This window comes from Macaca fascicularis, chromosome 20, assembly GCF_037993035.2.
Source record: "Macaca fascicularis isolate 582-1 chromosome 20, T2T-MFA8v1.1".
NCBI classification, from domain to species: domain Eukaryota; kingdom Metazoa; phylum Chordata; class Mammalia; order Primates; family Cercopithecidae; genus Macaca; species Macaca fascicularis.
In genome coordinates, this window is record NC_088394.1 from 67,779,064 (window position 1) to 67,805,283 (window position 26,220).

The window sequence follows — 26,220 nt, forward strand, 5'->3', positions numbered from 1 at the left end:
GTCCGTTCTCTTACTACCCAGGAATGACTTAAGCACTAGGGAGAATGAAACAGTAATAACTGGGAATATGTGGCGTCTCTGTATATATTCTCATGGAGGTGCCTGAAATTGGAATTCAAAGTACCTTATCTGATTGCATCTTTCCCAACAAATTTTAAGGATAGTGACAATTATCTGGACTTCAACTATGGGAAATTAAAATGCTGAAGTCTAGAAGTTGAGTCTGATAGTAAGTATGGGTTTTTGCTTTGAAGGTTATGGGTTGGAAGTTTCATGGAAGGGTAAAAGGAAAGGGTTGTTAGGATTCTTTGGTATTGTTTATTTTTCTTCAGTATTGTTGCATATTTCTTTTGACTACCAGGCTGGAGAATCTATAATTCATTTAAGGGAATGAATTCAGGAATTCATACTCATGCAGAATTCCTTAGGTATATAGAATATATTCATTGCATTACCATTTATATATACCACTTTCAGGATTTGTCAACCAGCATAGATGTGATAATTATAGACATGCACATTTGTTTCTGATAGCTATTCACTTTACTGAACTGAAGCTTCTACTTTGATTCTCTTATAAATGGCTTCATCAAAATGGCAACTGAATGCTCTTAGAGCATTTTGTACTGCATTTCTCAAAATGACTGCGTAGGAAAAGCTGCCTCTTTCCCCAAAACCTTCAGAGAACACTCGTTTCTTACATATGAAGCTTTTACTACTTTCTGAGATTTTCAATCAAGATTTTAAAGTGTTTTTAAATTGAATTTAGTCTTTTTTTTTACCCTGCTATTAATAAAATTTGTGTTGATGAGTTGACTTTTTAAAAAAATCTATAAATCTGATGAAATGAGTCCTTATATTACAGTCTTCCCTGGATTTAACTACCTACTTTTATTGCAAGGATATGTAATTTTTTTTCAAGAGACAGGATCTTGCTCTGTTGCCCTAACTGTAGTGCAGTGGTGCAATCATAGTTCACTGTAACCTCAGTCTCCTGGGCTCAAGCCATCTGCCTGTCTCAGCCTCCCATGTTGCTGGGATAACAAGTATAAGCCACTATGCCCAGCCCAAGGATATGTAATAATCTAAGTTCTATCATCAAAAAATATCACCAGAATTGCCTAAGTCACTTGGCAATCATTTTACATGACTTTTTGAAGTACAGAAATAATATATGCTTCTGAATAAGCAAGAGGTTTTTGTTTTTTATTTGCCATTATCTGATCAATTTCATGAAAGTTAATTCCATAGGAAAGTCTTATTAATAGCCTGCCTCAGTCTCCCAAAATGCTGGGACTACAGGCATGAGCCACCAAGCCCACTGCAAAAACCCAGTTCTACAAAAATAAAAAAAAAAAAATTAGCCCTGCTGGGTGATGCTCCTATAGTCCTGGCTATTCTGCAGGCTGAAGCAGGAAGATCACTTGAGCCTAGGTGTTTAAGGCTACAGTGAGCTACAATTGAGCCACTGCTGTACATCAACCTGGGTGACAGGGTGAAACCTTGTCTCTTAAAAAATAAATACATAAAAAGCAATCGATCAAACATGAATATAAGAACAATTCTTACCGGGTGAAGAGGCTCATGCCTGTTATCCCAGCACTCTGGGAGGCCGAGGCAGGAGGATCACTTGAGCACAGGAGTTCCAGTCCAGCCCTGACAACATAGCAAGACCTTGTATCTACAAAAAATTAAAATATTGGCCTGGCATGACTGGCTCAGGCCTGTAATACCATCACTTTGGGAGGCCGAGACTGGCGGATCACAAGGTCAGGAGATTGAGACCATCCTGGCTAACACGGTGAAACCCCGTCTCTACTAAAACTACAAAAAATTAGCCGGGCATGGTTGTGGGCACCTGTAGTCCCAGCTACTGGAGAGGTTGGAGCAGGAGAATGGCCTGAACCTGGGAGGCGGAGCTTGCAGTGAGCCGAGATCACGCCACTGCCCTCCAGCCTGGGCGACAGAGCGAGACTCCATCTCAAAATAAATAAATAAATAAACAAACAAATATTGGCCAGGCGCGGTGGCTCACACTTGTAATCCCAGCACTTTGAATGGCCAAGGTGTGTGGATCACCTAAGGTCAGGAGTTCAAGACCAGCCTGGCCAACATGATAAAACCCTGTCTCTATTAAAAATACAAAAATTAGCCAGGCATGGTGATGGCTGCCTGTAATCCCAGCTACTCAGGAAGCTGAGACAGGATAATGGCTTGAACCCAGGAGGCAGAGGTTGCAGTGAGCTGAGATCCTGCCACTGCACTCCAGCCTGGGCCACAAGAGCAAAATTCCATCTCAAAACAACAACAGATTAGCTGGGCGTGATGGCACATGTTTGTAGTCCCAGCTACTTGGAAGTGGCTGAGGTGGGAGGTTGGCTTGAGCCTGGAAGGTTGAGGCTACAGTGAATCGTGATTGTGCCAGTGCTCTCCATCCTGGGCAACAAAATGAGACCCTGTCTCAAAAAAACAAAACCCAAAAGAACAGTTCTTATTGCAAACTTAATTCTTGACCATCATCTTAAAATATTCCTTTCGTTAAAATAACAAGATTTAAGCCTCGTTAGTTTTAAAAGTCTATTCTGTAATTCTCACTGTAAAACTGCAACAACAGGAATGATTTTATGCCAACTCCCAAGCTAATACCTAAAAGTCATATGATTAGACATAACCAAGAATCAGAATTACTCTCTTTAAATCTGCCCTATGCTTCTTACAGTATCTTCCTACACTTGTGTAAGACAAGAGATCAATGGAAGCGTTCACATTGATGAGAAACCCAGCCATCCAAACACGTACTAAGATGGGTAAATTATGGGACTTTGAAATTATGGTTACTTGTTAATATCATCTATTCTTAGAATTTAACTTAGAAGTGCCTTGAGAGCATTATGTTTCTTGTGTCACCTTATTTCTGTCATCATGACCACCCATTAGCCTCTTTTGCGTTATGTTGCAGGATTTTAATGTGGGTTCTAAGACTATATCAGTTACAACTTCATCTTAACTACTGTGGATTAATGTAATATTTTATTATTAAACAAGTAGTTCAGCACTAATTAGCTACTTGAGAAAGTCATCAAGGACCCAATTTCTCTCTTACAGCTTACTGTTTTTCTATCTTTAATGTGTAACTTTTGTTCTTCTAGCCAAAAAAATGGTTGCTCCAACTGCAGCCATTACATCCACATCTCAGGTAATAAGGAGGGAAAAATAACAAAGACAAAAGGCAAAAATCTTCTTGCTAAGCTATATGTTCACTAGGAAAGAGAAACCCTCCTCAAGGACTTTCATTTATTTCTCATTAACTAAAATACTGTTACCTGGTCATCTTTGTGAGGGAATATGAGATGGCAAAATTAAAAATATATTTTTTTACGTGTTTTTTTAGTAGCCAATACATTTTTAAGCTTAAAATATCAGAGTGTAAAAGAGTTTATGATCTCACTTTTGTATCCACATCCCTCTCATTCTGTATCTTGCCCTACCCACCCTCCTCACAACAAATTACCACTGGTATTAATCTCTTTTTTAATCCTTCTAGAGATTTAAAAATGTATATGCTTGCAGATCAAATATGTATTCTTCCCCCCTACTTCTTTTTTTTTTTTTTTTTTTAACATAAATGGTATATACAGTGAGTATCTTTAACTGGGCACAGAGCAGCCTCAACCAGAACAAACCGAACAGGAGCTTGTTTTCTGTGTTTTTTTGTTGTTGTTATTGTTGTTCTTATTGTTTTTTTTGAGATGGAGTTTTGCCTTGTTGCCCAGGCTGAAGTACAATGGCGCAATCTTGGCTCGCTGCAGCCCCTCTTGGGTTCAAGTGATTCTCCTGCCTCAGCCTCCCAAGTAGCTGGTATTACAGGCATGCGCCACCATGCCCTGCTAATTGTGTATTTTCAGTAGAGACAGGGTTTGACCATGTTGGTCAGGCTGGACTTGAACTCCCAACCTCGGGTGATCCACCCCCTGCAGCCTCCCAAAGTGCTGGGATTACAGATGTGAGCCACCGCCCCCAGACTTTTTTTCCTTTTTAAACAGGATCTCACTCTGTTGCCCAGGCTTGGGTGCAGTGGCAGGATCTCAATTCACTGCAACCTCCACCTCCTGGTCTCAAGCAATCCTGCTGAATAGCTGATACCACAGGCATGCACCACCACTCCAGGCTAATTTTTTACTTTTTTTGTAAAGATGAGGTCTCACTATGTTGCCCAGGCTTGTCTCGAACTTCTGGGCTCAAGCGATCCTACCACCTTGACCTCCCAAAGTGCTGGGATTATAGGTGTGAGCCACCACAGCTGGCAAGAGATTTTTAATAAGGAGGAAAGGAGGCTGAATATTGGGAAGACAACTAATAATATCTGTCTGTCATGGACTGTTTTGTTTTTGGTTTTGTTTTGGTTTGACTTTAGTCCAGTTGTATCCAGACAGCAGTGAAACCATTGATTCTACTTAGCAATTGACAAAAGCTTAATGTTCTTTAAAACAGATACCTGTGAGTTCTATGTAACACAGTGCCTTGTATAGAGAAACAAATCAATAAGTGTACAAAATGGAGCCCTTCCCCCTTAACTGCTCATCTTCAACTCAATTAATGAAACTACTGTTTGATAAGTTATTCAGACAGAAATTAAGAGGCTATTCTTGATTCCAATCACTTCAGCCTCCAGATGCTTCTCCTTTTCTCATACAACACATCTCTTCAATCAGCAAGTCCTATTGGCTCTACTTTCAAAAGATATCCTCAGCAGCTCACCCGGCTCCACCACTACCTCAGTCCTGGGCCTGATTGTCATACTCACTTGCCCATACTCTTGCAGTAGCTCCTTTACTTATCTCCCTACTTCCCTTGTTGCCCCCTACAGTCAATCTAACAAACAAAATGACCTTAAAAACATATCATTTCCCTACATAAGACCCTCAAAGGCTCCCAACTGTAATTAGAATAAAACCCAAAGACCCCACTGTGGCCCATGAGGCCCTTGGTAATCAGATGTTTGTCTGCTTCTTCATCTCTTACTACTATAGGCGCTCTTTCTGTTTTTGAACAGCAAGCTTGTTCCTGCCCTAGTGTCATTACATTTTCAGTTCTCTTTGCCTAGAATGGCCTCCCATATGCATATAAGACCGTGTATTCAGAATTCAGCTTATTTGATACCCCCTCATGGCAACTTTTTAAAAAAATCACCTATACAACTCTTCCTTTTTATACTTTATCGTTTTCTATTTCATCACTGTTTTTTCCTTATAACACTCATAACTAATGATGATTATGTGTATACTTGTTAATTTCTGTCTTTCCTCACTAAAATGTAAGTTCTGTGAGTATGAGGACTTTGGCGTTTTTCTTTAAATTATTCAACAAATGTTTACTGAACACTTGGTATGTGCCAAATGCTAGTCTTGGTGCAGGAGTGATAACAATAAACAAAAGAAGCAAAAACAACTTTGGAGCTTTTATTTGTGTGTGGATGTGTGTATGTTGAGTGATAGAAAATAAAGTTGTAAAATACATAGTATCTTTTTTTAAAATTTTTTTTTATACTTTAAGTTCTAGGGTACATGTGCTCAAGGTGAAGATTTGTTACATATGTATACATGTGCCATGTTGGTGTGCTGCACCCATTAACTCGTCATTTACATTAGGTATATCTCCTAATGCTATCCCTCCCCCCTCCCCCCACCCCATGACAGGCCCCAGTGTGTGATGTTCCCCTTCCTATGTCCTAGTGTTCTCATTGTTCAGTTCCCACCTATGAGTGAGAACATGCGGTGTTTGGTTTTCTGTTCTTGCAATAGTTTGCTGAGAATGATGGTTTCCAGCTACATCCATGTACCTATAAAGGACATGAACTCATCCTTTTTTATGACTGCATAGTATTCCATGGTGTATATGTGCCACACGTGCTTTGAAGAAAAATAAGCCAGGAAAGAGGGTGAGGACTGTCTGGATGTTGGTGGTTTTCAGTTTCTAATTGCTGGTTTCACAATAGTGCTGTATAACAAACTGCCTAAATATCAATGACTTACAAACACCAGACATGTATGTTGGTGGATCTCCTAGGGTTCTATATGTATACCAGGCTAGATAGGACTCCAGGGTATGGCTCAGGTTCAGGTGTTCTCCACATGTCTCCCATTCTTCTGGCACCAGTGGAATGCCGAATTATGTTATTTTTCCATGGCCAAATGCAGGAGTGCAAGAGAGAAAGCCTAGCAGTGCAAACCATTTCAAGTCTCTACTTGAATCATGTCTGCTAACTTTCCAGCGACCAAACAAATTGTATTGTCAAGGCTGAAGTCTAGAGGCTAGGACATACATTTGGCCACCATGACACCAGAAATGTAGATATGTGATAATACCACAGAGGAGTGAAACATGGAGACTGATAATGTAATCCAGTTTAAGGTCAGGGGAGTCCTTACTGTCTTTTGAGTAAAGTGGGGGGTGAAGGAGAGAATCATCTGGATATCTGGGGACAGAGTGGTCCAGGCAGAGATTACAGCAAACACACTGTTTTGGGGGGACGTTTATGTCATAAAAGAGTCATTAGTTTTGGTTCTGAGTTCCCTGATAGAAACCATTAGTTAAAAAGAAGAGGCTGGGTACGGTGGCTCATACCTGTAATCCTAGCACCTTGGGAGGCCATGGCAGGCAGATCATCTGAGGTCAGGAGTTAGAGAGCAGCCTGGCCAACATGGTGAAACCCTGTCTCTACTAAAAATACAAAAAAAATTAGCCAGGCATGGTGGTGCATGCCTGTAATCCCAGCTACTCAGGATGCTGAGTCAGGAGAATCACTTGAACTCGGGAGGTGGAGATTGCAGTGAGCCGAGATCGTGCCACTGCATTCTAGCCTGGGCGACAGAGCGAGACTCTGTCTTTAAAAAAAAAAAGAAAGAAAGAAAGAACCAAATATACATTGAGTATCCCTTATCTGAAATGCTTGAGACCAGAAGTGTTTCATATTTTGGAATTTTTTGGATTTTGGAATATTTGCATTACACCAGTTGTACATCCCTAATCCTAAAATCCAAAATCTGGAACACTTGAACAGCATTTCTTTTTTTTTTTTTTTTTTTTTTTTGAGACGGAGTCTCACCCTGTTGCCCAGACTGGAGTGCCATGGCGCGATCTCGGCTCACTGCAAGCTCCACCTCCCGGGTTCATGCCATGCTCCTGCCTCAGCCTCCTGAGTAGCTGGCACTACAGGTGCCCGCCACCACGCCTGGCTAATTTTTTGTATTTTCAGTAGAGACGGGGTTTCACTGTGTTAGCCAGGATGGTCGCGATCTCCTGACCTCGTGATCCTCCTGCCTTGGCCTCCCAAAGTGCTGAGATTACTGGCATGAGCCACCTTGCCTGGCCAGAATTTTCATTCTTACACATGTTTTTATATTTCTACTATAAGTGTATTTATCTGCAAGCAATATAAAACTTGTATGTTTTATAATGCGAATGGAATGATGTCCTTTATTAAAGCAGTAGCTTTTTTGTATCAGGAGAAAGTAGTCTTTCAGGAAAACCTTTTTACCTATACTACTGGTGACTTATTTTTCTCCCGGTTTCTCACTAAAATATTCCACCTTTGGAATTTGGATTCTCACTGAAATATTCCACCTTTGGAATTTGGAACTCATGCTATTTTTATTTTCGAGAAAGAAAATAGATTTTCTTTTTCCCTACAGAGGGGAAGGTATAAAATTTTCAAGTGGAGGAGTATACCTGAACCTAATCATGAATGTGATTTTATATAAGTAATATGTAAGGTAAGTATTTTAACTGTATGTTAATGAGATAAAATTTTGCTACCATTGATTCTAGGCATTTTTACCTTTTGCTTCATTGACCCACGATGCTATTTCTTATGCACGTAGGCAAAATAAATAAATGATAAACAGCAAACAAATAAAAGGTAATCTAAATTATATATAATATATTTCAAATCCCCCAAACCAAGATCATTCTATTTTTATATATAACATTTCTGTTTAACTTTTGCACCGAATATAGAGTAGAAAAAAAATAGTTACTTTTTTTGTTGGATAGTTAGTGATGACTGGAAGTAAATTTGAAGAATTTTCTTGATTGATTTACAAGTCTGATTTGGCTTTTCCCTAGTTGTACATTCATTTTTTACTAAAGTTTAAACGTGTTGAAGTGCTTTTTGCCTAGTTAAGCTGTATATCAGATCATGTCTGTGTTTCAAGAAATGATACATGGGCCAGGCATGGTGGCTCATACCTATAATCCCAGCATGTTGCAAGGCTGAGGTGGGAAGATTGCTTGAGTCCAAGACTTTGAGTCTGCGGTGAGCCATGATTGCGCCAGTACACCCTAGCCTAGACGACAGAGTGAAACCGTATCTCTTAACCAGCCGTGGTGGCACACGCCTATAGTCCTAGGTGGCACATGCCACTGCACTCCAGCCTAGGTGACAGAGCAAGACCCTGTCTCAAAAAAAAAAGAAAAGAAGAAAAAGAGGTGACACAGGTATACATATTTGCCTTTGTTACCTACTACTGTAATGCTTATTGACATGGTTAAAGGAACCTATTATTACCTTGCCTGAAAAGAGTGTAATGATTTCCCCATGGGTTAAAGAAAACAATGGAGATTTAAATGGAGTACTTCATGGAAAACTTAAGAATTCTGAAGATAAATTCCAAATACTAAGACTTCTGTCACATCACTTTTCAGTATTAGTGGTACTGTTTTAATAATTTAATTGGAAAGGATTATTTTGTGGGTAATTTTAATAAAACTAGGTGCATTATACAAAGATGAATTGAAATAAGAAGTGACTTTTGGTAGCCTTTTATAAAATATGCTGCCCCAAGATTGATAATATTTAAATTGTTATTTATTAAAATAGGAAAGATACTTAAACCACAAAAAACAAAAGTTATTATTTCAGAAGAAGATAACAAAATCAGAAAGGAGAAAATATTGTAATATCAAATATCAAATCTGGCTGTTCGGAGACCTATAAACAACATCACACTCTCTCCATAGTTCTGCATATAGTAGGTAACTTTAATTTTTAAATCTGGAGAATTTAAACATTTTATCCAAAGGAAAGGTAAATATTTTGATTTTACTTCCTGATGAATGCTTTTATCCGGGTTCTTGATACTGAAAATACCATAACAGCAAATTCTGACTGCTGGCTTTTGTGACACCCCTATGTATATGTGGTCATGCAGCAGTTACTGCACAATCCCTTTTTTCTCCATCTTGGATTGAGAGCAAAGGACACGTGGTAGCTTGGCTAGGTAGGATCTGCAGGCTCAAAGAAAGATTCATGAATTTGGGCTGCTATAGCAGTAAATGGGAAATCCTATGAGCTTGTCCATCTGTACCTTTTTAATCCCCTTGGGTGTATATTTAGCTAAGGACTCCTGCCATGGTTGCTTTAGACACACTGTAAGGTAAACAGAAAAAGGCCACAGAAACTTTTGTTTCTCAGCTGTCTTATCTAGATAAACAATGACCTGCTGCCTCAAAGGAGGCTGCTTATTCAGAAAGTCAAACTGTCTAAATAACCAGTCTAGCCCTTCTGACTCCAGTCCTTTTTGCTTTTGTTTTTCCCATTTCTCCCCTTTCCTTATGATATTTATTACCCTTTTTTAAACTTGAGATATTTTTAAAAATAAAAATGTTTACACAGTATTAAATTCTACAGGGCAAAATGGTACCCAGTGAAATATAATACCACCTATATATAGAAGACAAATAGGTCTTCTTTCTGGAAGCAGCCACTATTACCCGTTTCTGCTGTGTATTTCTAGAGATGTTTTATGCATATGTGAATATATAAAAATAAATGCATGCACATATTCTGTAAAAAACACACACCAGAAAAATAAAAAGCACACACCTACACGTATGGTAGTATTCTTTACATATCGTTCTGCATCTTGCTGTTGTAGCTTGATCACAGATCATGCCACATTAGTGCCTATAAAGCTGCCATTTTTAAAAAAACTGAAGCATTGCATTCTGTTGTATAGATGTCTGTCTAACAAGTTTCTTCATTTTTGTCACCTAAGTCTTTTTCATTTTCTTGGTTATAAATTCATATCTCATGTATGTTACTGTCAAATAGTGATTTTATACCTGTATAGGTGTATCTAGGAACTGTAGATTAAAATGTATGTACATTTTATTGGTTTTCTCTGTAATTTCTGTTTTTCTATTTCAATAATTTTCACTCACATATTTTCTTTCCTGTGCTTTCTTAGACTTAAATTTGTACTTTTTAAAACTTAGATGATTGATTTTAAACTTTTCCCCCAATATAAACATTAAGAGCTATAGATTTTCCTTCAAATACTGTTTTAGCTGCACCCTTAATTTTTGATATGTTGTATGTTTATTATTCAATTCATAGCATTTTATACTTTTCTTGTGGTTTCTTATTTGTCCTGTATGTTATTAAGAAGCATATTACTTTAATTACAAATACTTGGGGCTTTTCTAGATATCTTTTTGTAATTGATTTCTAATTTGATTTTGTTTTGGTCACAATACAAACACCGTATGAGCTCACCTTTTAAAGTTTTTTGAGACTTTAAAAAATTTATTGAGATGCAGTAGAAGAATTAGTGAATGTTTTTTCTGCACTTGAATGTATGTTCTGCAGTTTCTGGATTTACTCTTCTAGAACTTAATTAGGTCAAGTTGATTGTTCAAGTTTCTATTCCCTCCCTCCCCCGCTTCCTCCCTGCCTCCCTTCCTTCCTTCCATCCTTCCATCCATTCATCCATCCATCCATCCTTTTTTTGTTTTTACTTATTCATCTTACATAACTGAAACTTTGTACCCTTTGATCTACATACTCTTATTTATTCTAATTTCCTCTTCCCTGCCCTACCCCCCTTCCTTGGTAATCACCCGTTTACTTTTTGTTTCTATGTATTATATATATGTATATTCCAAATTCTACATATAAATGAGATCATGTAGTATTTTTCTTTCTGTGTCTGGCTTATTTCACTTAATATAATATCCTCTGCGTTCATCCCCATGTTGTCATAAATGCAGGATCTCCTTTTTTCAAGACTGAATAATATTTCATTGTGTATGTATATATGTATACCACAATTTCTTTATCCATTCATTCATCAGTGGACACTCCAGCTGTTTTCATCGCTTGCCTGTTGTGCATAAAGTTGCAGTGAGTGTAGGAGTGCAGATATCTTTACAAGGCGGTGATTTCATTTCCTTTGGGTATCCTTCAAATTAAATTAACTATGTCACATATGTCTTTACATTCCTGTCATTCTTTGTGTTTTTGTTATCATATATTTTGCTTTGATTTCTACCATAAAACAACTTTACAATGTTTAAAAAAATTAAGGTATGAAAAAAATACATTCTATATTTACCCACACTTTTTTCACTTCCAATGCTCTTCATTCCTTGTAGAGATGTGAGTTTACATCTGGTATTTTAGTTCAGCTTGAAAAACTTCCTTTAACATTTTCTGTAGTGCAGGTCTAACAGCAAATTCTCTGAGCTTTAGTTTGTCTGGGATTTGAAATTCCTAGAAAAATATCTTGATCAAACTACAGATTTTAGGTGACATTATTGTTCTTACATAAAGTAACCAGTTTCCTTGCTTTTTTTAAACCCCTTTTTCTCCCAAGTTTCCTTGAAGTCAAATGCTTCATTTCCAAAGTACAAGACGACTGAAACCATTAATCAGTTGAAACCAGTTTGGAAACTAAGGGTTTCAGTAACTCTTTCCAGATGACTTCCTTTCACTGCCTGTCTCCTCTTTTCATTGTGCCAGTTGTTAAGGAATACCAGTTTATGTGACATTTTATGTAGGTATTCTGTTTACAAAACCTCTAATTTTATTACCTGTGAAGATTTGGTATGGTAGTCTCAGCTAACTCATTGCACTAGAGGCCTTTCTAAGAAGAAACAACACTAGAGTGTTGATAAGACACTGCGAGACTAATAGAAGGGTATTTTTTAACTTCTTGAACATTGTCTGCAGTGATTAAAAGTTCTGGGTTTTTTTTTGTTTTTGTTTTTGTTTTCCAAGAGCAGTTGAGGCCATAAAGAAAAGGAAAGTGAAGGGTTTTAAAGTTACACAATATTCATTTCCCTATTTTATAACTTAAGATCTTATCCCTCTCAGTATCAAGATAAATAACTTTAGCAGGAGCATATACAGACCAGTCTTATCTCCATTATCCTTAGAGGACTGCTTTTCAATTGCCAGTCTTCTCTCTCTCCACAGAGAGGTCCATCAGCAAAACCTCTCAGATTTACCTCCAAAATAGATCCCAAACTTGACTACTTCTCCTCACCTCCAGTGCTTCCACTTAGTCCTAAGGTATTTCTTTCTTTCTTTTTTGAGACGGAATGTCGCTCTTGCCGCCCAGGCTGGAGTGCAATTTCGTAATATCAGCTCACTGCAATCTCCACCTCCCAGGTTCAAGCAATTCTCCTGCCTCAGCCTCCCAAGTAGCTGGGATTACAGGCACCTGCCACCATGCCTGGCTAATTTTTGTATTTTTAGTAGAGAGGGGTTTTCACCATGTTGGCCAGGCTGGTCTCGAACTCCTGACCTCAGGTGATCCGCCTACCTCAGCCTCCCAAAGTCCTGGGATTACAAGCATGAGCCACTGTGCCCGGCCACTATTTTTTAAAATTTTAATTCAATTTAATTAATTAATTTAGTGTCAAAGTCTTGCTTTGTCACCTAGACTGGAGTGCAGTGGCGCACTGTAGCTTCGAACCCCTAGGCTTAAGTGAACCTTCGCTTCAGCCTTCTTAGTAGCTGGGACTATAGGTGTGTACCAGCATACCTGGCTAATTTTTTATTTTTTGTAGAGACAGGATCTCATTATGTTGGCCAGGCTGAGAGTCCTAAGGTCTCTTGGTCTCTTATTTAGACTTCCCTAATAGCCTCTCAACCTGTCTCCCTGCTTCCACTTTTACCTCCTAAAGGTCTATTCTTCACACAGAAGCTAGGGTCAGCCTTTTATAATCAAAGTCATATTATGTTAATTCTCTGCTGAAAACCCTCCAGTGTTTTCCCTTTATGTTTAGAATAGCAACATTGGTGCATGCTTGTAGGCCCAGCTACTTGGGAAGCTGAAGTGAGTTGGAAGGATTGCTGAAGCTCAGGAATTGGATGTTGCAATGAGCTATGACCATGCCACTACACTTAAGCCTGGTTGACAGAGACAGACCTCATCTGAAAGAAAAAAAAAAAAAAAAGTGGATTGGTCATTTCAAAATTACTTCCTTTGCAAAGGTTAAAATAGGTGGTACTTTTTTTTTTTATCATGCTGGCTAACACTAGCCTATTGGAGATTTGGCTATTATCTCTCTCCTGATTTCTTGGAAGGTCAGATAAACAACTTAGTTTTGGCTTAGTGGCATGGAACTTCAACATGAGTAAATCCATTTTGGTTTGGTCTGTTGAGCGTAGTGAAGGAGCTCTGTCCAAAACAATGGACACCTATAAGTTTAATTTAACAACATGTTTACCTGCATTAAGAATATATTATGTGGCCAGGCGCAGTGGCTCATGCCTGTAATCCCAGCACTTTGGGAGGCCAAGGCGGGCAGATCACGAAGTCAAGAGATCGAGACCATCCTGGCCCATCTCTGCTAAAAATATAAAAATTAGCTGGGCGTGGTGGTACGTACCTGTAGTCCCAGCTAATCGGGAGGCTGAGGCAGGAGAATCACCTGAACCTGAGAGGCGGAGGTTGCAGTGAGCCAAGATCACACCACTGCATTCCAGCCTGGTGACAGAGCAAGACTGCATCTCAAAAAAAAAAAAAAAAAAAGACAATACATTATTTATTATTTCATTCTGTTTCCACCTTTGTTTTTCCCTCCTTTGTTTCACATTTAATTTACATTCTGTTGTTATTTAACATATTATTTCATTCTGTCTTAAATTCTTTCTGAAACAATTTTGGACATAAATGTGTAAACTTGAAAGTTGTAGCATTACCTACAGAAGTTTAACTGGCAAACAAAACAAGATCAGTTCTTTTTTCTGTAGTCTTTTTTTTTTGTTTGGACAAGGTCTCGCTTTGTCACCTAGGAGTGTAGTGGTGTAATCACAGCTCACTGCAGCCTCTACCTCCTGGGCACAAGGAATCTTCCAGCCTCAGCCACCCAAGTAGCTGAGACTACAAGTACATGCTACTATGCCTAATTTTTTATTTTTTATTTTTTATTTTTCATTTTTATTGAGACAGAGTCTCACTATTTTGTCCAGGCTGGTCTTGAACTCCTGAGCTCAACGGATCCTCCCACCTCAGCCTCCCAAAGTGCTAGGATTACAGTTGTGAGCCACTGTGCCTGGCCAATAGTTATTATTTTTAATTCAATAGGAAAAAAACATAGTGACATTAATAAGTTTTAATGTAAAAAGTTATTGAAGATAATTTGACTTTTTAGAGTAGTGAACTTCTGTGTGTTTAACACACTTTTTTGGGAACTTTCATTCCCCATTCATATGTTTCACATACCTCTTTGTCCCATGTATGTACTTAAGGACTACCTAGCTATTCAAGCTGGATACGGTTCCCCACCCACCTAATCAGAGTTAATTTGTCCAAGAGTGGACATATAATTTATTTGGGCCAATGAGAACCTTCCCTGACAATTTTGCATTTGAGACTGAAAGATTATGCTTCAAGTTATAATATGTGCAACTCTCTAGCTCTAGACAGCCATGTTTTTCTTTATGTGGAAAAAGCCATTCTGCAGTGAGGAAAGATTAAGCTAGCCCATGAAAACAGATGTGATTTTAGAATAAAACCTGCCATAGTCCGAACTGTGTCTTTGTCCACTTTCTTGTCTTTGTATAATACTTTTCAATAAGGTACTCCAGTGTTGTTTTACTAAATTCCTCTTTTTGCTAAGCCAGTTCAAGATAATTTTGGTCACCAGAAGAGTCCTTACTAATAGTTATTTATGGGCAAGGTTGGTAGCAGGAAGTACATGTGGGTAAGGAATCCGTATGCTATCCTAAGCTGCCTAAACCTGGGAGCCTGCTCAAATAGTAGCTTTTATTTCTCAAACCAAATTATGAAGATATGCAAGTTGATGAGTAGTTAAGAGTATGTAACAGTTTTTATCGAAGCCATTTTCTCCAAGCTTAGACTGTTTCAGGATTTTCTGTTGTTTAATATTCTCATTTCAATCCAGTGCCTAAGCTTTTATAGGAGGTAATAAAATCAGAGATTATAATGTCAGGCTCTATTTGGTCATTTAGATGAAAGGAAGTCCTTGGAACAGAACAAAGTTGTGTCATGTGACTAAATGTTAGCTAAGTCTCTAGGGACAAAGCTTTTATCACTGGCCGAGTGTAGCAGCAAGAGCTTTCCTCTTCTCTTGCAATCAGCACTTTGTGTTTAATGTTTAAAAATCTTTGGCAAACACAACAGAAGAAAGGTTGTAGATGTTACCTTTAATTGGACTTTAAAAATTAATACAGCATAACAGTGTTCTGGTTTTTGCCCTTTTGCCATTGACCAGATGAAGAGAACCCAGAATACTTTTCTCAGCTCTGTCTTTAAAAAGGCAGTGGTATCAAGAAGAAATTATTTGCTCTTAATGGTACTTTGACTAGATGCATTTTTGAGTTTTGTTTTTTTGTATACATAATCTATGTACGATAATATATAATGGTTTTTATATAGGAGAGGGATTACTCAATTAAACATAACTAGACCTCATTTCTACTAGTCTCAATTTCTTCAAACAAAGATTCTAGATTCAGGAAAACTGACCAATTTGATATTTTTTTTTTTTTTTTTTTTTTTTTTTTTTTAGACAGAATCTCGCTCTTGTCGCCCAGGCTGGAGTGCAATGGCGCAATCTCAGCTCACTGTAACCTGTGCCTCCCAGGTTCAAGCAATTCTCCTGCCTCAGCCTCCTGAGTAGCTGGGATTACAGGTACTTGCCACCACGCCTGGCTAATTTTTGTATTTTTTTAGTAGAGACAGGGGTTCACCATGTTGGCCAGGCTGGTCTCGAACTCTTGACCTCAAGTGATCCGCTGGCTTCGGCCTTCCAAAGTGCTGGGATTACAGGCGTGAGCCACTGTGCCCGGCCGCATATTTGATTTTTATCTGCTCTTCTAAGCCCTTGCCACCTTCTTATGGAGGTACGAATGAAACACTAAAACAGACAATAACAACTAGTCTTGATAATCTACAAAGTGAAATGTTAACTTTCCAGTTTTTCAATTAACTAAAATTAACTGAAAGTTAAAACACATATTTCTTCTGTCTTCAGAATTAGGTTGCCGCCACTAGAAAGTAAACTAGGGTCTTGAGAAAAAATGACTTTTGACTTCTTTTTGGGATTAATGTTCCAAGCCACTAGTCTATGCTATATGTTCTTTCATTAAGAAAGTTTCTCCACCACTTGGGTGCTCTTATGATTTCCACCAAGACAGAAGAGGCCAGGAAATGAACTTCACTTTTCCCAGGATATCTGCACTAGTATTAGTATTCCTTTGGTGGTACCACTTCAGTCTGTTCAGAGATCCCCATCTGCTGGTCAAGCCCCCTACACAATAAAAAATAACAGTGCAACAACAAAATACAACATTGGAAAGCTCAGTTGTAATAATACAAATAAAAAACAACCTAGCATAACAACAAATTACATAGCATTTACATTGTATTAGATATTAAATGTAGAGATAAAGTGGATGAGAGGGTGTACATAAGTTACATGCAAAGAGTAAACTATTTTATATAAGGAACTTGGATATCCATGGATTTTGGTATCCTTGAGGGTCCTGGAACCCAGCAGATCCTGAGGGATGAGTGGATTCTACAAGTTCCTTTCTGTTGTTTATAAGCCATCACTCCTCTATTCTTTACTAAAAATAATTTCCAAAGATACAACTAACTTTCAACAATATGACTATTTTTTCATGAGGTCACCTTATACCAATCTCCAAGTTACTCCTTTGTGTTAAATATAAAGCCTCATACTGGGTAGTATTTCCCCCTAATCTCATATCTTGGTATTTTTCTATAATAAATGCCATCAGTGGTCCAGTGGAGATGGGCTCCTGGTTGGGGCTACTTTGCCAGTTTTTCTTTCTTTCTTTCTTTCTTTCTTTTTTTTTTTTTTTTTTTTTTCCTGAGGCGGAGTCTCGCTCTGTCACCCAGGCTGGAGTGCAGTGGCCAGATCTCGGCTCACTGCAAGCTCCACCTCCCGGATTTACGCCATTCTCCTGCCTCAGCCTCCCGAGTAGCTGGGACTACAGGCGCCCGCCACCTTGCCCGGCTAGTTTTTTGTATTTTTTTAGTAGAGACGGGGTTTCACTGTGTTAGCCAGGATGGTCTCGATCTCCTGACCTCGTGATCCGCCCGTCTCGGCCTCCCAAACTATTGGGATTACAGGCCTGAGCCACCGCGCCCGGCCGCCAGTTTTTCTTTCTTTCTTTCTTTCTTTTTTTTTTTTTTTTTTTTTTTTTGAGACCGAGACTCACTCCATCACCCAGGCTGGAGTGCAGTGATGGGATCTCAGCTCACTGCAGCCTCCGCCACCTCCCAGGTTCAAGGGGTTCTCGTGCCTCAGCTTCCTAAGTAGCTGGGATTACAGGCATATACCACACACCCGGATAACTTTTGTATTTTTAGTACAGTTGAGAGTCTCACCATGTTAGCTGGTCTCAAAACTCCTGACCTCAAGTGATCTACCTGCCTCAGCGTCCCAAAGTGCTAGGATTACAAGCATGAGCCACCACACCCTGCCAGCCAGAGTAATTTTTATCAGTGCTACTACTGCACCCTTGGGTTTAAGTCTTCCTTGTGTACTTGTACCACGGAGAATGTTTCTTTCATGTCCCTGGCTCAGTAGTAGACTGTTTTTTTTTCTTGTTGCTTGATGCTTGCTAGTCTGGTAGTGGGTACCAAGGTAGATATGGTATTGTCCTGGTTTGACTTGAGCCTTAGGTAGGCCCTTGTGTACCTGAGGCTTGTGGGTGGGAATTTCTTAGTGATTCTGCTGCTTGCTAGCCCTTAGGAGATCTCTAATGTTATAGATCTAGGATAGTTTGTTGCCTTTCTCTGAGTGGCTTAAGGCTTGTGTTCTGTCAAGGGAAGGATCAGGGTGTTCCTGCAGCGGTGACCACTTGCCTCTTCTGAGCCTATACCATAGAGGGAAGCTTTCTCCAGTCTCCCTCTCTGCCCCGGTCTATCTTTTGAGCACTCAATAAAGGTTCATTTGTATAAATTCCCTATGAATCTGTGGTTCACAGGGTTTTTATATTTTTACAGTAGCCCACATTTGGACTTTAGTAGTTTGTTAAAACTTTAGCTGGATTCCTCTTACTAATTTCTCCTGTTATTTTAGTGTCCTACCAAAGTAAGTCAGTGCTCAGATCGTACATATCCTTAGAGGCATTTGTTTCTCCTTAGGTTCCAGGTTGGTTTGTTTCCCTGTGAATTTAGCTCCAGGAAGTCCAAGGAAAGTTATGATTTGTACATTGGTCAGTCTTTTCTTGTTAGTTTGAGAGAGATGTCTTTTTCCTAGCTTTGTACATCCTAAGTGAAAGCTGCTTTAAAAAAAAAAGAAAAAGACAATTTATTTACTCATTATCTCTGCTTTCTTACTTTTCATTGTATTCTACTCTCTTATAGTGTGGCTTATGACACTCTCAAATCTGCCAGAACGTTAACAATAACCTCCTTGTTTGAAATCTAATGGACCTTTTCAAGTTTTATCTAGTCTACCTCTCTGGTACATGTGACACTGTTAATCATTCCCACCTACCTTTAAATTGATAACACATTATGCTGCTTTTATTTCTTCCTCTTGCTGTTCTTCTTAGTTTTTAATCTTCTATTTTAAAACAGAAAACCAAATAATATGTTACTTATTTCATATTATTGAAGTAATTTAATTTCTGTTAATACAAATCTTAAAAACATAAAAGAATAAAGAAAAAATCACTCATAGTGCTACCATTCAGAGATGACAACTATGAACCTTCTGTCTAAATAACCAATGGTTTTACTAAGTATTTCACATAAAGACATTTTAAAAATCATGCATTTTGGCCGAGCGTGGTGGCTCACACCTGTAATCTCAGCACTTTGGGAGGCTCAGGTGGGCGGATCACCTGAGGTCAAGAGTTCAAGGCCAGCATGGTGAAACCCCATCTCTACTAAAAATACAAAAATTAGCTGGGCGTGGTAGTGGGCACCTGTAATCCCAGCTACTTGGGAGGCTGAGGCAGGAGAATCACTTGAATCCGGGAGACGAAGGTTGCAGTGAGCCAAGTACAGTGACCATTGCACTCCAGCCTGGGCAACAAGAGCAAAACTCCATCTCAAAAAAAAAAAAATCATGCATTTTAGCTGGCCACAGTGGCTCACTCCTATAATCCCAGCACTTTGGAAGGCCAAGGCAGGCGGATCATTTGAGGTCAGAAGTTAAGAGACCAGCCTGGCTAACATGGTGAAACTCCATCTGTACTAAAAATACAAAACTTAGCCAGGCGTGGTGGCACACACCTTTAATCCCAACTACTTGGGAGGCTGAGGTGGGAGAATCGTCTGGACCCAGGAGGTGGAGGTTGCAGTGAGCCAAGATCACACCACTGCACTCCAGCCTGGCAACAAAATGAGACTAAGTAACAAATAGATAAATAAAAATTTAAAAATACATTATGCATTTCATACTTTCATACCTGGATTTTTTTTCAGTAAAGTTTATTTCACATGACATTTTTCTGAACTATACAACTCTTAAAAATTAAAACACTCATCATGCAAATGTATCACGATTTATTGGAACAGTCGTATAACTGGAATTATAGGTTATTTCTAATTTTTCCTGAGAGAATTTAGTAAAAGTTTTTCTATAGATAAACATTACTTACATATCTCTGTTTTTTTTGGTTTTCTCAAAGTGACAGTATTGAGTCAAATGTTGTTATATAGTTTTAAAATGTGCTTTTCTGGTTTTTTAAACTACATAATGGATAGTGGTTGATGGGGTTTTTTTGTAACTGCTTTATTGAGATATAATTCACAAATCATTCAATTCACCCATTTAGAGTATAAAATGTAATGGTATTTAGTGTATTCACAGAGTTGGGCAGCCATCACTACAATCAATTTTAGAACATTTTCATTACCTCCAAAAAGAAATGCCCTACCCATATTCACCTCAACCCCCTGCCACCCTCTATCCATAGGCAATTACTAAGTTACTTTCTATCTCCATGGATTTGCTTATTCTGGACATTTCATATAAATGCGATTATATAATATGTGGTCATTTGTTTAAACCTACAGATCAATTTTAGAATTGTCATCTTTACTAAGTTGAGTCTTACATTTTATGAACATGGTATGTCTCTATTTAGGTCTTTGATTTTTTTCATGAGTACTTTATAGTTTTCAACATACATATTAGTACCTGTTTGGCTACACTAATACCTGTATATTTTAAAATAACTATTTAAATGGCATTATTATTTTTATTATTGTCATCATCATTTTAGAGACAAGTTCTCACTCTATCACCCAGGCTGAAGTACAATGGTGAGATCATAGCCTACTGCAGCCTCAAACTCCTGGGTTCAAGTGATCTCCCTACCTCAGCCTTCCAAGCAAGCTAGGACTACAGATGCAGACCACCATGCCTGGCTAATTTTTTAATTTTTTATAGAGATAAGGTCTTGCTCTATTGCCCAGACTTATCTTGAACTTCTGGCCTTAAGTGATCCTCCTGCCTTAGCCTCTAAATGGTATTATGTTTTTAATTTCAGTTTCCAATTGTATATTGCCAGTGTAGAGACATAAAATAAATTTTATTTTGTGTTGACCTGTATCCAGTGATCATGTTTGCTCACTTACTAGTTCTAGCGTTTTGTTGGTTTTTGTCCTTTGTTTTTATAGATTTCTTCGCATTTTCTACATGAGACAATCGTGTCCTCTGTGAATGTACAGTTTTATTTCTTCTACTCCAATCCTTATGGTTTTGGTTTTTTGGGTTTTTGTTTTTGTTTTTTTTTATCTTTATTGATTTGAGTAAGACTTCCTTAGGACTGGTGGTCAGCGTGTTCATGAAACAATGAAATAAAAGGCATCTAGATTGAAAAGGAAATCCCAACTGTTTTTTTTTTCTTGTAGATATGGATAAGCTGATTCTAAAACTTACAAGAATGGCAAAGAAACAAGAAGAGCTCAAACTGGTTAGTACTTTTTGTTGTTGTTGTTGTTTTGAGACAGGGTCTTAGTGCTCAGTCTGTTGCCCAGCCTGGAGTGCAGTGGTGCAATCATGAGTAACTGCAGCCTCAACTTCCTGGGCTCAAGCAATTCCCCAACCGATTAGCTGGGACTACAGATGTGAGTCACCATGCCCAGCGTTTTTTCTTTTTCTTTTTCTTCTTCTTTTTTTTTTTTTTTTGTTGTAGAGACAGCATCTCACTATGTTGCCCAGGCTGCATTGCATTTTGTACATCTTTATCTAATTACTTTTTTTTTCTTTTTTTCTTTTTTTTTTTTTTTTTTTTTTTGAGATAGAATCTTGCTCTGTCACCCAGGCTGGAATGCATTGGTGCGATCTTGGCTCACTGCAGCCTCCACCTCCCAGGTTCCAGTGATTCTCTGAGTAGCTGGGATTACAACTATGCCCAGCTAATTTTTGTATTTTTTGTAGAGATGGCATTTTGACATGTTGATCAGGCTGGTCTTGAACTCCTGGTCTTGTGTGACCCGCCCGCCTTTGCCTCCTAAAGTGGGATTACAGGCGTGAACCACCGTGCCTGGTCAAGTCTCCATTATTAGGAGGAAGACAATTAGTCCTTAACTAATAGGTATTATTAGCTATAGATCATCTCTAAATTCCCTTTGTCAGGACTGGTAAGTTCCTTCTATTCTTAGTTTACTGACTTTTTATTATGGAAATAACCTGTGTTTTGTCAAGTGCTTTTCTGCATCAATTGGTTTGATCATGTGGATTTTTTTCTTTAAACTGTTGGTAGACTGATGATTATATTGATTGATTTTTAAATAACAAACTAGCCTTGCATTCCCTAATAAACCCCACTTGGTCATGTTTATTATTCCTTTTATATATTTCTGGATATGACTTGCTAATATTTTGTTGAGGATTTTTGTTTGTTTGTTTTGTTTTGTTTTTTGAGACGGAGTCTCACTCTGTTACCCAGGCTAGAGTGCAGTGCTGCTGCAAGCTGCACCTCCCAGTTTCTCGCCATTCTCCTGCTTCAGCCTCCTGTGTGGCTGGGACTACAGGGGCCCGCCAACACCTCGCTAATTTTTTGTATTTTTAGTAGAGACAGGGTTTCACCATGTTAGCCAGGATAGTCTCGATCTTCTGACCTCGTGATCCTCCTGCCTCAGCCTCCCAAAGTGCTGGGAATACAGGCATGAGCCACTGTTCCTGGCTGAGGATTTTTATGTGTATGCTTATGAGAGGTATTGGCCTGTAGTTTTCTTTTACTTTAATGGCTTTGACTGGTTTTGTCACCTGCAGTGTATGGGATCTGCCAAATCATACTGCCTAAGTGACACAACTGTTATCTAATAACGTCAACCTGATGTGGAGCTCTTTATGCTCTGTGCCCCCCTCAAAAGAAGCAACCTTCCACATCCACTGATAGTGGGTCTGAGCAGTATTCTCAAATACTGCATCTGTTCTGAAGAAGTTTACCACATTTTATACATTTTCATTAGTGTTGGAGGTACAAAGTGCAATACATTTTTCTAATTTGGAGAAGAGATCCAGCATGTTCTATGCTACTGGACCCCTGAAACCTTTATCATTGGGGCAGGATTCTCTATCTTTGTGTTTGGTCTCTTCCTGCTTGGAGTACATTTTTTTTTTTCTGCTAAGTATCCAGTATATTTGGTACTTCTGGTGAATCAGGTTTTGATGAATATGATGCCATCAACATAGTGGACCAATATCATGTTACTTGAAATGTTCAGATAGTTCAGGTCCCTTTTGACTATATTGTGATGGCAGAATTAACATAGTCTTGGGAGCAGGACCATGACAGTATATGTCAAGTAGACAAACTATGCTTCACATGCCACATCTGGCCTGTGACCTCTTTTTATGCAGCCCATGAGCTAAGAATTTTTTAGAAAACATTCTAAATGTTTGAAAAAGTCAGAATAGTATTTTCTGGTATGTGAAAATTTTGTAAAATTTAAGTGTCTGTAAGTAAAATTTTATTAGAACACATTCATGCCCATTTGTTTACATATTGTCTATCATGGTTTTCTTGCTACAATGGGCAAAGTAGTTGTGATTGAGACTATGTTGACATTCTTCTCAATTTGCACTCTTCCACAGCACACTACAAGTCTCAGTGATGTAGTCATAACTTAATAACATATCAAGAGTCACACATACCATTGTCATGTGTTTTAAAAAATTACCAGTGAGTATGCGTTATGTTAAATCAAGAAAAGAGAGAGTGGATTTGAGTGTTACACTTTTAAGACACAATGGAATGTGGATAATTTTTATTGAATTAGATGTCAAAGTATTGTATTTATTATGCAGTGACATTATAGCTATGCTAAAATAATATATGTCAACTTTACCAGACTAAGCTCTCAGCACAGTGTTTTCAACTCATAGGAAAGCAGTGGTCAAAAAAGGTAGAAAACTTCAGATGGGATATCTCATGAAGCATAATTTAGTCACATACACAGACACACAAATGGGCTGAGTGTGGTGGCTCACACCTGTAATCCCAGCATTTTGAGGGGCTGACACAGGTGGATCACTTGAGTCTAGGAGTTTGAGACCAGCCTGGCCAACATGGCAAAACCCCATATCTACAAAAAATACAAAAAAATAAGTTACCCGGGCATGGTGGCATGTGCTTGTAATCCCAGCTACTTGAGAGACTGAGGTGGGAGGATCACTTGAACCCAAGAGGTGGAGGTTGCAGCGAGTTGATATTGAGCCACTGCACTCCAGCCTGGGTGACAGGGTAAGACCTTGTCTCAAAACAAAACAAAACAAAACACAACAAAAAAATGTAAATGAGGATGCACCAAAGTAAGTTCCTAAGTGGTGCTTTTGTTAGCCAAGCAAGGAAAATCATTTATTGATAATGAGTTAATTAAATTGTGTTTGGTTGTAGTAGCTGAAGATATATATCCTGAGAAAATTAGCATTTAAAAGATTGTTAGCCTTTCCATAAGGAAAATTGAGGACACTGGAAACACCACCAATGGTCAGTTATAAAACAAGACCAAAAAAAAAAAAAGAAAAAGAAAAAGGCACATGAGTTCCTTGACTCTTGAATAGTCTCTTTGAGACAGCTACAGGCAAAATGTATAAAAAACATTAATATAGTATAACCTGAAGTGGAATCTGCTAAGATGTATTATAACTGTTAGTGGTAAGGATATATGTGAAGCAGAAAAAGACTTAGTTGGACAAATTTACAAAAGCCATATTTAAGCCATAGTTATTCATTGTATTATTTATCAGCAGGTACTTTGTGGAAAATATTTGAATCTCTTTTTTGTGTGTTATTGAACCAGTAGTGTTAATAGTGAACTTCAGTGTTTATGCCAACTTAAACATCATTTGTTCTGTGAATTTTTGTCCAAAAGAGAAGCCGACTATCCTGAATTTATTTACCACACAAAAGTTCAATGCCTTTGTAATTGTAAAGTTTTATTTTGAATTTTTGAGCTCAGGGCCAAGACTGAAACTTTTCTAAGTAAGAAGAATCTCTCTCAACCAATATGTCAGACAATGAATGACTCTGAAATTTTTTTTTTGCTACAGACTTAATAATTATTTTAATTAATTCAATAGCAAATCACAGTTATGTGCTGCAGTAGAGTCATTTCAATGTTAACTCACATTGTTCGAATCAGAACAAGAAGTGGGATCTATCATTCTCATATGACTTCGAGTGAATATATTTTCCAAGCAATTCCAGCTCCAGCAAGAGTTTTTGGACCTCGATTCAAGTGCAAAGGAAATTTCTATGTTTAAAATCCATTTAACTTTGTGATTGAGCAGCTTCCACCTGACTGTCAATTGGAAGTGATTAATATACAATGTAATGAAATGTTAAACTGCAATTATCAAGAAAAGAATCTAATCTAATTCTATGAGTGCCTTCCAATTGATGAATATGCTCAATTAATATCATATGCTCATGACTGATATCAGTATTTGGTAATATGTATCATCTGTGTTAAAGACATTTTCAAAGATTAAATGTGTAAAATCTCATTACAGATTAGCTTTAACAGGTGTACGTTACAATTAATTTTAATAATTGGGAACACTAACTTTGTACCCCCATTTTTAGCAAAATGTTATCTCCACACAAAAAGGATTCTGTTCATATTAGGAGACTTGTATTTTCAAAAAATTATACTAGAATATTATTAATATGTTTTGAACTTAATAAAAAGTTTGAGAAATGTGCATTTTTTGGATAATATAAATAAGTGCCTTTATCATATCCTCCATTTTGCCTCTTGGCTCACCAAGCTTAAAATATTTACTATCTGGCCTGTACAGATAAAGCTTTGACAATTCCACCATATATTATTTTTTCTATATATATTAAGTTATATTGTTTTTTCAATGCATCCTTCCTCTGATTCTCCTTTCTTGTGAATAGATATTGAAAAGAATGCAATCTCCAAATCAATAGATACACAGTATGTACCAAAGGCCGTGTTAATTTACTAATTATAGTTTCTTCTCTAAATACCACATCTGGCACAACAGCTACATTCAGTATTACTGTTTGGCTAAACTTACAGTAGTTCATTGTTTTCTGCCATAATTCATCCAGTTTTTATAGAAATCTGACCTGTGGATTAAATGGGGATGAGATGAGGACTACCTGCCTATATTATTCACAATTCTCCAGAGAAACAAAACCAATAAGATGTGCATATATAAAGAGATTTATTTTAAGGAATTAGCTCCTGTGATTGTGGAGGCTGGGCCAGTCCAAAATCTGATTGAGGAGCCCAGCAGGCTGGAGATATAGGAAGGGATTGCATTGGGAGTTATACCTGATGTAAATGATGAGTTGATGGGTGCTGACGAGTTGATGGGTGCAGTACACCAACATGGCACAAGTATACATATGTAACAAACCTGCACGTTATGCACATGTACCCTAGAACTTAAAGTATTAAAAAAAAAAAAAAAAAAAAAAGAGTTGCAAAGGGA

The 26,220-nt window shown here is 38.0% G+C and overlaps 1 protein-coding gene and 1 long non-coding RNA gene across 2 annotated transcripts in view; one reads left to right on the forward strand and one right to left on the reverse strand.

Moving 5' to 3' along the window:
- PMFBP1 (polyamine modulated factor 1 binding protein 1) overlaps positions 1 to 26,220 on the forward strand; it is a 532,821-nt gene that overhangs the window by 68,881 nt on the left and 437,720 nt on the right. The window contains exon 4 of the mRNA XM_074027855.1: positions 21,156 to 21,217. The gene's annotated coding sequence lies outside the window, so the exon portion shown is untranslated. The remainder of the gene's footprint in view (positions 1 to 21,155; positions 21,218 to 26,220) is intronic.
- The window catches only part of LOC123570470 (uncharacterized), a 128,753-nt gene continuing 118,318 nt past the window's right edge, over positions 15,786 to 26,220 (reverse strand). The window contains exons 3-4 of the long non-coding RNA XR_012429341.1: positions 18,787 to 18,855; positions 15,786 to 16,563 (exon numbers count right to left, since the gene is read on the reverse strand). This is a non-coding gene — a long non-coding RNA (uncharacterized lncRNA). The remainder of the gene's footprint in view (positions 16,564 to 18,786; positions 18,856 to 26,220) is intronic.